This window comes from Papaver somniferum, chromosome 1, assembly GCF_003573695.1.
Source record: "Papaver somniferum cultivar HN1 chromosome 1, ASM357369v1, whole genome shotgun sequence".
In the NCBI taxonomy this organism is placed as follows: Eukaryota; Viridiplantae; Streptophyta; class Magnoliopsida; order Ranunculales; family Papaveraceae; genus Papaver; species Papaver somniferum.
The window spans coordinates 137927695-137938488 of NC_039358.1; positions in this window are offsets into that span (position 1 = coordinate 137927695).

Sequence of the window (10794 nt, forward strand, 5' to 3'; positions counted from 1 at the left end):
TAAGAGTAGCTACGACCCAAAGTCGAAGACTTTAATAAACAAATCTGTATCACGTAGAAAAGTCTACGGTAATAGATAAATCTGTCTCCCACAGAAATACCTACGAGTTTTTGTTCTGTCTTTTGATAAATCAAGGTGAATGATAGACGCATTTATGTGTCTAATATATCTCAATTGTATATAGTGTTAGTGATTGATTCTATACTTATTTGGTTATTTTATTTATTTGTAGGTGTTTTTAGAAGAATAAGGTTTTGCGGCAAAATTGGCTAAAAATATGGCATTTGGATCTCTGTAGATAGCATACCGGAAGCTCCCCAGAAGTGTACCGGAAGTACCCCAAAAATAGCTCGGAGGAACCACGAAAAAGTGCGGAAAACATCCCAGAAGAATTGCTAAAGGCACTCCTAAGTTGGATAAGGGGCACCCCATTTCAGGGCATGTGCTAAAGGGACACCATAACTGGATTAGGGGGAGGTCAGTTTCCTTCTCAAAATTCAAAACAGAAACTGGCGGGAAAAATGGCAGCAGCGAAGAACAGTTTTGAAAGTGGAATTTGAGCGAGTTTTGAGGAGATTCAATGGATGTATTTGGTACGTATGGACTCTAGAAGACATAAAAGGCATGTTGCAAGCAATTAGACCCAGCCAATTGGGTTGGATAAGCCGGAAGAAGAGATCAAAGTCCAGGCAGAGAGACGTGTCCTGCTGTTCACTGTCGAAGATTTTGTGGAGATTTTGGGAGACTTTTACGCTGGATAATCATGTATTTGGTCCTGTTCAAGTCATAGGAAGAGTTTGGTGGCTATTTTATAGCTAACAGACGAGTACAAAGCAACAGAAAAGAGATTTTTCTCTCAAACTGCAGGGAAGTTACGTAACTTGGCAGCAAGGAAAAAAAGAGAAGATTTTGCGGGATTTCTTGGGGTTGTGAAGTATATAAGAGGTGTTGAGAATTGAGATAAGGTTTATCAAGAGTTTGGGGAAGGTTTGGGACGCAGAGGAGCGAAGAAGAAGGATTAACAGCAATTCCCACTTGCTGCTGCCATTAGAGGACCTTGAAGAACACGAAGAACAGACTGCACAGAGCAGTCTTATTTTCCAGCGTCAACAGCAGCAGCGGAGTGTCGTTGTTTCACTGCAGTTCCCTGGTATCGTTTCTTTCTGGACGCTTAAAGAGGGTCGTAGTTTCACTGTTTTAAATTTTTCACTCTTTTAATCATATTTTGAGCATCAAGTATTTATTTTGAGAACATGATTATTATGAGTAGCTAAACCCCAATACTGGGATGATGGAGGAAGCTGTTTTTCAGCCATGTGGTTATTTAAATAATTCTTAATTCACTTTTTGCACCGATTTTAATTGATTTATGATTTCAATTAATTACTTGTGATTTTGTTTGATGGAACATGCTTAGTCCTAGGGATTCTTGATGTGCCATGCTTATAACATACAAGTAATATTTTATGGAATCTAATTTGGCAAAGATAGAGTTAATATTTGTTTTATTTTGAGCTATAATCGCCTAGGATTATTTTCTGAGCCACTTGAATATGAAACACATTGGAATCCTGAGTCCTGGTTCCTCTTGATCTTGTGACATATTTCTGTATATATCTTTATTTTTAAATATTTACAAGTCCGAGCAACGAATTCTTATTTACCACAATCGAAATATTACAACAAAATGGCGCCGCTGACGCGGACTTGTTTATAGATTTGTTTTTAGGTTTTTTTTTACTATTATTTGTTCCTTTTTACGTTTCTTTTTTGTGTCTTTGATTTACAGGTTCGAAGTGGAATACTAAGGACTTGGGAACAAAAAGCTTAAAGCTAAAAGCTAAAAGAGAAGAAAAAAAAAGACATAATTTTTTTTTTGGATTTAATTTTTATTATTATTATTTTTTTTGTATATAGCTTTTATTTATTTTTTTTAGAATTTGTAAATAGGCTTTATTTTTCGTAATTTTTGTAATTTTTGGACTTTTTATTTGGACTTTATTCGGGACTTTTGGACATTTTTTTATTTTTATTTTTTTAACCCTACGGAAGGGTATTATTAAAAAAAAAAATTATATAAACTGTGTGCAGGGAAGGACGGCGATTACAATATCGTCTCGGCCCCTCGGGTTCGTACATGGCATAGGAGTCGTGGCCCGAGTCGACGACAACGGTTCATCCCCCGTCTGGTACGGGAGGTGAGTCCAATCGAAACACTCGCGAATCCCCTGTAAGAGAGTTACTGTATTCCTTAAGGTGATTCATTGATTGAGGACGAATTTGTACTGTTTTTAATTTCCTAGTAAAGGGCAAGGCCTGGCCAAATCAAGATAAGGACTCGGATTTCATCACCGTTTCCTTCTTGCCCGCCTTAGGAAAACGAAACCTAACGCGAACCCAAGCTTAAAACTTGACTAGAACGAGACCGATAGGGTAACGCGCTTATTAGGAAAAAATTTCGAATGATATTGGTTACTTTCTTAAGCACACCTCGAAGTTCATAATGGTTTCTGTGAGTTGAATGCGTGACTGCGTCGCCTTGTGATAGCGGTGAGGCCTTGGGTATCAAAGCTCCACTGAGCTTCCCTTGCCTCAATTCAACTTACTTTGACTCGGATTGATTCCAGAGGGGTTTGCTCAAACTGTAACGAATTCCCCTTCGAGAGATAGAAGCTAGTCTAGAAACAATCTAAGGGAGTCATCATGCTTTTTGTTTGCTAGATAAAATAGGCTTGTCGTGGTCGAGTCAGCCTTCTTTGTGCTTGTTTAGAATTCCCTTGCAGTTAAAATGTCAAACTGGTATTATAATAGCCATCAGAATGAATATAATTATCCAACTGAACAATATGGACATTATTATGACCATAGTGTGAATAGTGGTTGGGAACGCCAACCTTTTGAAGGTTATGGGTCATACCATGGTGAGCCCAATTACTATCCACACGTGCATCAGTCATACGAGCAAGAAGATTATAGTACTAGTTCTTCGTCTCTAGAGGATACAATCAAACTATTGAAAAGTAGTCCTTATTATGATCCTTCAGTTCCTATTCCTTCTCTAGAAGAGACTCTCAGGAATTTAGCTGAGTCATCACGTCAGTTAGCTGAATCGACGTATAAATTAGATGAGGTGAATAACGTAGTTATGGACGAAAGAACTGCAACAACAATTGAATCTGTAGAAGATATCCTCAATAGATTAACTCAAAACTTAGATCCTACACTAAGGGAACTTTATTTGGAAGAGACCCTTGAGAAGATAGCTGAGTCGACACGTAGACTTGAGTTAGAGACGAACGAAAGTATTGCTCGAAATAACTTGAATTGCCAATATAGTATATCCAATAATACCCTTGAGAATGAAGATAGTTTTTCACATAATCAAGATAACGAGGTTATAATTGGTAACACTACTTATTTAGATAAGGTTCAATCATCTTCGTACTATTATGATGATGAGGATAGTAGTGATGAAGAATATGAAATATGTAGGCATAGTGATCAGCAATCTAGTAATCCAATTGAGCTTTATAGTGATTATATTATTTTTACTTCAAATCCAAATAATTTTTATGATTATTCACCTATTCAAGAGGACGAGGATTTGATTATGAATACCACCGTTTTAGACGATGTAGTATTTCCTTTTGATTACGAAGCCGATAGTGGTTTAGAGGAACGGGTTTATTCTGAAAATGCTGTTTTAGAGTCTATCGACTTAGAAACAATAATCTTAAATGAAGAACATAGACCCGTAGATATGAGTAAAGATGCATTACCTGATAAAAACTTAGAAGAATCAATTGACCACTTCCAAGAATCTGATGATCTAGAAATTAGGGAGATTGCGACTAGTCTATCTAGAGACACTGAAAACTCTAAGTTTGGGGGTGATTATCACTTTCCTAGTGAATACCTTTAACTCTCAGAAAGTCCCCTCACATAGGACTTGATATCCATGCCTCAACCATCTTACAAGATTATCTTCATACTAGGTTTCCCGAACCTAATGATGTCCTGAAAAAAGTTCAGTCGTTAGAAACCCATCCTCTGGTTGATGTGGTTTGCCAGGCTATGATACCCAGATTGACTTTGTTTTCTAACCAAATAGTTTTCTTCCAATTGTGGGAACGTATAGATTTCAAATGTGTCACTTATTAAGTTCTGAGACTAAGCCTAAGTACTTTAGGAAATTAGAATCGACACATTTGCTTCAGAATGACCACTACTCTGACTGTGGTCAACTATGTAAGTCATACCTAATTGACTTAGAGGATCCTAAATTATTTAGGTTATTTTGTGATTCCAGGTTCTTATCTGAGTTTTTCCAGACTCTAGGACCTAATAATTTGGATCCTACCTATGAGGAAATGCATCAGAGGAAAATAGTCTATTTAGACCCCTTCATAGAACCTGAACCTGAACCGCAATTAGCGATAGTTATCCAGAAACTAGGTAAGGGCATGCTAGTCTTGTACATTTTCTTGGTTCACTGCAGTTTCCTTTTGTCAGCTCTTTTTGGTTTTAAAGACCCACAGTTATTCCGGCTACTGTTATACGGTTCGAGTTGACTAAACCTTTTCTATGTCTGGCTGAAGACTTTAAACTTAGCACTTCTTGGGAGGTAACCCAATCTCATGCAACACGGTAATATCTTTCCTTAACTTTTTTGCTTCAAATGGTAACAGTTTCTCCTTGTTCGTGCTTTTAATTTTATCTTTAGAACATTGAGGACAATGTTAGATTTAAGTTTGGGGGTATGGGAGAAACTTTTTAGTTTCAGTATGAATAAATAAACTCCAGAACCTAGAAATTTATGCCTATTGAGGATTGCACTAACTAATCTAAGTGGATGGAAGCATTTTGGTTGTAGGAGTTGAGGAACCAATCTGATTAGATGGCAACATCTAGAAGAGTCTATTCATAAAAGCACAGAGCTCAGGTGTTAGAAATAACATGATAGTTTCACCATATCTCGTTGAGTCCTTTTCACTTCTGTTTTTATTTTTCATTTTAAACTATGTTTCTCTAAGTGATTAGGTGGGGCTCACGATTCAAGTTGTTACCACTGCTAGGGTGAGTAGAGTGATTGAGATACAAAAAAAAAAAAAAAAACTTGAAAAAAAAAAAAAAAACATGAAATGAAAAAAAAAAAAAATTGAGACCAGACCATTAGACCAAAACGGAATAAGATTCAATAAAGTCGACCACTGGAACCCTTGTATATGCCAGTTGTGTTGACCTAGAGTTAGGATTATTGACCACTGGTTCCCTTGTATATGCCGGTGAGTTGATACTAGTCAGACTATCTCAGTCATTTAGGATAAGTTTATTTTGGCAGTGGCCTTCAGACAGATATGAGAAACACCGTTCACCTAGTTAACATCAAAACCATCTATGTTTTTATATATCCATCTTCTTGATCCATCCATGTGATTAGTTTTGACTCCGAATATGATGTCCATAGTGCAACTATCTGAGTAGAGCTCTGTCACTTTATATGAATTTTAGTATGCTTGAGTGCAAACTCGTGTACAACAATTGGAATTTCGCATCAGAGTACTTCTTCCTGTAGTCAATAAGTATGCCAACCAAGGAGATTCTTTAGTGCCTTCCAAGGTTCTGCGTAGATAGCTGAGGTCTGGAGTACAGGTTTTGTGGGTACACCTCTGGTAAACCCACCCGAGACTATAACTCGGCCACTAGGGACACCTAGGGGTTTAAAGGCTTATTGCATAAGCTAAATGCAATCGACGATGCCTGCGACAGTGAGTTAGGATTTTATTTTCTATTTGATTTTCTCGGGACTAGCAAATGATAAGTTTGGGGGTATTTGATAGACGCATTTATGTGTCTAATATATCTCAATTGTATATAGTGTTAGTGATTGATTCTATACTTATTTGGTTATTTTATTTATTTGTAGGTGTTTTTAGAAGAATAAGGTTTTGCGGCAAAATTGGCTAAAAATATGGCATTTGGACCTCTGTAGATAGCATACCGGAAGCTCCCCAGAAGTGTACCGGAAGTACCCCAAAAATAGCTCGGAGGAACCACGAAAAAGTGCGGAAAACATCCCAGAAGAATTGCTAAAGGCACTCCTAAGTTGGATAAGGGGCACCCCATTTCAGGGCATGTGCTAAAGGGACACCATAACTGGATTAGGGGGAGGTCAGTTTCCTTCTCAAAATTCAAAACAGAAACTGGCGGGAAAAATGGCAGCAGCGAAGAACAGTTTTGAAAGTGGAATTTGAGCGAGTTTTGAGGAGATTCAATGGATGTATTTGGTACGTATGGACTCTAGAAGACATAAAAGGCATGTTGCAAGCAATTAGACCCAGCCAATTGGGCTGGATAAGCCGGAAGAAGAGATCAAAGTCCAGGCAGAGAGACGTGTCCTGCTGTTCACTGTCGAAGATTTTGTGGAGATTTTGGGAGACTTTTACGCTGGATAATCATGTATTTGGTCCTGTTCAAGTCATAGGAAGAGTTTGGTGGCTATTTTATAGCTAACAGACGAGTACAAAGCAACAGAAAAGAGATTTTTCTCTCAAACTGCAGGGAAGTTACGTAACTTGGCAGCAAGGAAAAAAAGAGAAGATTTTGCGGGATTTCTTGGGGTTGTGAAGTATATAAGAGGTGTTGAGAATTGAGATAAGGTTTATCAAGAGTTTGGGGAAGGTTTGGGACGCAGAGGAGCGAAGAAGAAGGATTAACAGCAATTCCCACTTGCTGCTGCCATTAGAGGACCTTGAAGAACACGAAGAACAGACTGCACAGAGCAGTCTTATTTTCCAGCGTCAACAGTAGCAGCGGAGTGTCGTTGTTTCACTGCAGTTCCCTGGTATCGTTTCTTTCTGGACGCTTAAAGAGTGTCGTAGTTTCACTGTTTTATATTTTTCACTCTTTTAATCATATTTTGAGCATCAAGTATGTATTTTGAGAACATGATTATTATGAGTAGCTAAACCCCAATACTGGGATGATGGAGGAAGCTGTTTGTCAGCCATGTGGTTATTTAAATAATTCTTAATTCACTTTTTGTACCGATTTTAATTGATTTATGATTTCAGTTAATTACTTGTGATTTTGTTTGATGGAACATGCTTAGTCCTAGGGATTATTGATGTGCCATGCTTATAACATACAAGTAATATTTTATGGAATCTAATTTGGCAAAGATAGAGTTAATATTTGTTTTATTTTGAGCTATAATCACCTAGGATTATTTTCTGAGCCACTTGAATATGAAACACATTGGAATCCTGAGTCCTGGTTCCTCTTGATCTTGTGACATATTTTCTGTATATATCTTTATTTTTAAATCTTTACAAGTCCGAGCAACGAAACCTTATTTACCGCAATCGAAATATTACAACAGTGAACATGAACCAATTGATAACCCAGACTTATATTCCCGAAGAACAACCTAGAATTATCAATCATCTCACAATAATCTTAATCGACTAGCGAAACAAGATATTGTGGAATTACAAACGATGAGACGAAGGTGTTTGTGACTACTTGTCTATCTTGCTTATCGGAGAAATTAATCTCAAGCAATCTTATGATTGTACTCAAATACGATAGAAACAGCAAGATCAGATCACGCAACTACATAGAAAATATGGGTCTGGCTTCACAAATCCCAATGAATTATTTAAGTCGTTAACCTACAAGGTCTCGATAGAAACCTAAGGTTAAAGCAGAATCGACTCTAGCTAATACAACTAGTATCGCATAGGAGGTGTGGGGATTAGGTTTCTATGTTGCTAGAGTTCTCCTTTATATAGTCTTTGAAATCAGGGTTTGCAATCAATGTTAGCTTAGTAACAAAGCATTCAATATTCACTGTTAGATGAAAACCTGATTAGATTCAAGCTAATATCTTTCAACCGTTGGATAGAACTTAGCTTGTTACACACAAATGAAATGCACGTTTATCTAGGTTTGTGTAACTGTACCCAATCATGTACATTTAGTTGGTTCAACAGTAGTTAACCAAATGGTTAGCCATATGAGCACTTTCATATCAACCATATTCATCTTAACCATAACTAGTTCAAATGACTCAAGAGAACTAGTTAGAGAATTGTCCAATTGCTTAGATCTCATAGAAGTATATAAGACACAATCGAGGCAAAAACTATTTGATTCTCTCGAATCAATTCATGAACTTTATAGCCACGGTTTGCAAGTATGCATTCCTTAGTTTATATAAGTTTAAGTTCACGAATAATCGTTTTTAGAAACTAACCCACTTAAGTACGCATACTGGTACGCGGACTTAAGTACCCGGAATAAGTTTGTGTTCAGTTCACCAACTCCAACAGAAATTCACGGGATGTGAACTTCCAACAGTGCGCGTACTGGTACGCGGACTTTAGTTCCGATTTTCCTGAGCAGCAAAGTACGCATACTTTGGTTCGAGGAATAAGGACTTGCACACGTATGAGTTATCGCACAATGTTTATATCCTTTCAAGGTTATATTCTTAACTCTCATTTCAATCATTGAAACATTCTTAGAGGACGTTATATAGTTGTTGTGCACAAGCTATTTTTCGTCAAAGCGGTTTTCAAGTAATTCAAACTAATATGACTTTCGTCACTAGTAAAGATGAACTTGGCCAAAGCGAAAGCTTAACAACGCATATTTCGAGAAATAGATAAGCGAGATAAGCTCGACTCGAAATAGAAAATGTGTATGATCATAGTCTATATAGCAATACGACTTTTGTCTCAAGATAGGAGATAGAGTAGATAGACTTTTGAGTGATAGATAAGTTCAAGTCTCCACATACCTTTTAGTCGATGAAGTTCCACTAGTTCCTTGAGTAGTTCTTCGTCTTTGTATGATGATCGCCATGGAGTCTAGAGCTCAACTACACTTTTTATCCTAGTCCGAGACTTAGCTAATAGTAGACTAGAAGTCAAGACTTATAGTTTTGATCACTAATATTGACAAACATGCTTGAGATAGCAACGCATACGAGTTTGACCGAGAAGTGCTCTAACAATCTCCCCCTTTGTCAATTTTAGTGACAATACTATCAATAAATATGGAATACAAAATAAATAAATAAACTTTTGTAGCTTCTCTTCCACATGCATGATCGATCTCTTTGGTTCTTCAACATTACTCGAAATCTTCGTCACTTCCAAGTACTCCAATGATTCCAAAGGTTGTAAGTTTCGCATCATCGTTGTTGAAAATCCGTATCTATAACAATGAGAAAACAAAAGTTCTCAATCATTGTTACACAATGTCATAGTATTATTACGCAACATCAAAGTTCAATTGTATCACTGTTAGAGCATAGCTCGGTCGACCTCGCATGCGTTGCTATCTCAAGCATGTTTGTCAATGTTAGTGATTAAAACTATGAGTCTTGATTTCTAGTCTACATAGCTAAGTCTCGGACAAGGATATAAAAGTGTAGTTGAGCTCAAGGACTTCATGGCGATTCATCATACAACGACGAAGATTTACTCAAGGAACCGTGGAACTTCTTCAACAAAAAGGTATGTGGATACTTGAACTTATCTATCACTCAAAAGTCTATCTCTTCTATCTCCTACTTCTTATGAAACAAAAGTCGTATGCTATATAGACTGGATCATACACATTTGATATTTCGAGCCGAGTATATCTTGCCTATCTATATCTCGAAATCATGTGTTGGTAAAGCATTTCGCTTTGATCGGGTTTATCTTCACCTAATGACGAAATTCATAACGTTTCAATCACTTTGAAGATCGCTTTGACGAGAAATAGTGTAACAACTATATAACGTCCTCTAAGAATGCTTCAATGGTTGGAATGAGAGTTTAGGTCTATATAACCAATGATGGATATAAGCATTGTGTGGAAACACATATGTTCATAAGTCTTATTTCTTAATCCAAAGTTTGCCAACTTTGTTGATTGAGAGAAACCGGAGGAATTGGCTTTGCCAAGTCCGCGAACTCAGTTTGCGAACTCAGTCCGCGAACTGACGGAGGTTCTCTTGCCGAGAATTTCTGTTGGGATTTTCCAAAAACTCGTTTGCGTGTTTAGTCCGCGAACTCAGTCTGCGAACCTAGTCCGCGAACTGACGGAAGTCTCCTTGCCGAGATTTTGTGCTGAGTTTGGAAAACTCTGTCGGTTGTCTTAAGTCCGCGAACTTGTTTGCGTACTTGAGTGGGTTATGATCTAAAGATTTGCTCTGAACATGAAACTTAAATTACTAAGGAATGCAGTATGCAAACCTTGGTTATAAAGTTCATGAGCCGATTCAATCGAATTGAATCATCTTTGTTTCAATTATGTCTTGTGTAGTTACATAAGATCTCATAGCAATTGAACAACTCTCTAACTAGTTCATTTGAGTCAAATGAACTAGTTATGGTGAAGAAGAACAAGGTTAATATGAAATGCTCATATGGTTGACCTTTTGGGTTACTATGTTGAACCAACATACACGTACACGTTTGGGCACGGTTTTCACAAACCCAGTAAAAGTATATCTCAAGTGTGTGTGACAAGCTAAGTTTTCGATCTAACGGTTGAGAAATATTAGCTTGAATCTAAATCAGGTTTTCATCTAACGGTGAATATTGATTGCTTTGTAACTAAGGAAAAACCCTGATTTGAAGACTATATATAGGAGACATCTAGCATTGGGCAAAACTAATCCCCACACATCTGTGTGATACTAGTGCGCTCGCTAGAGTCGATTCTCCTCTAACCTTTGGTTTTCTTCTCTAAAACCAGGTTAACGACTTAAAGACTTCATTGGGATTGTGAAGCCAG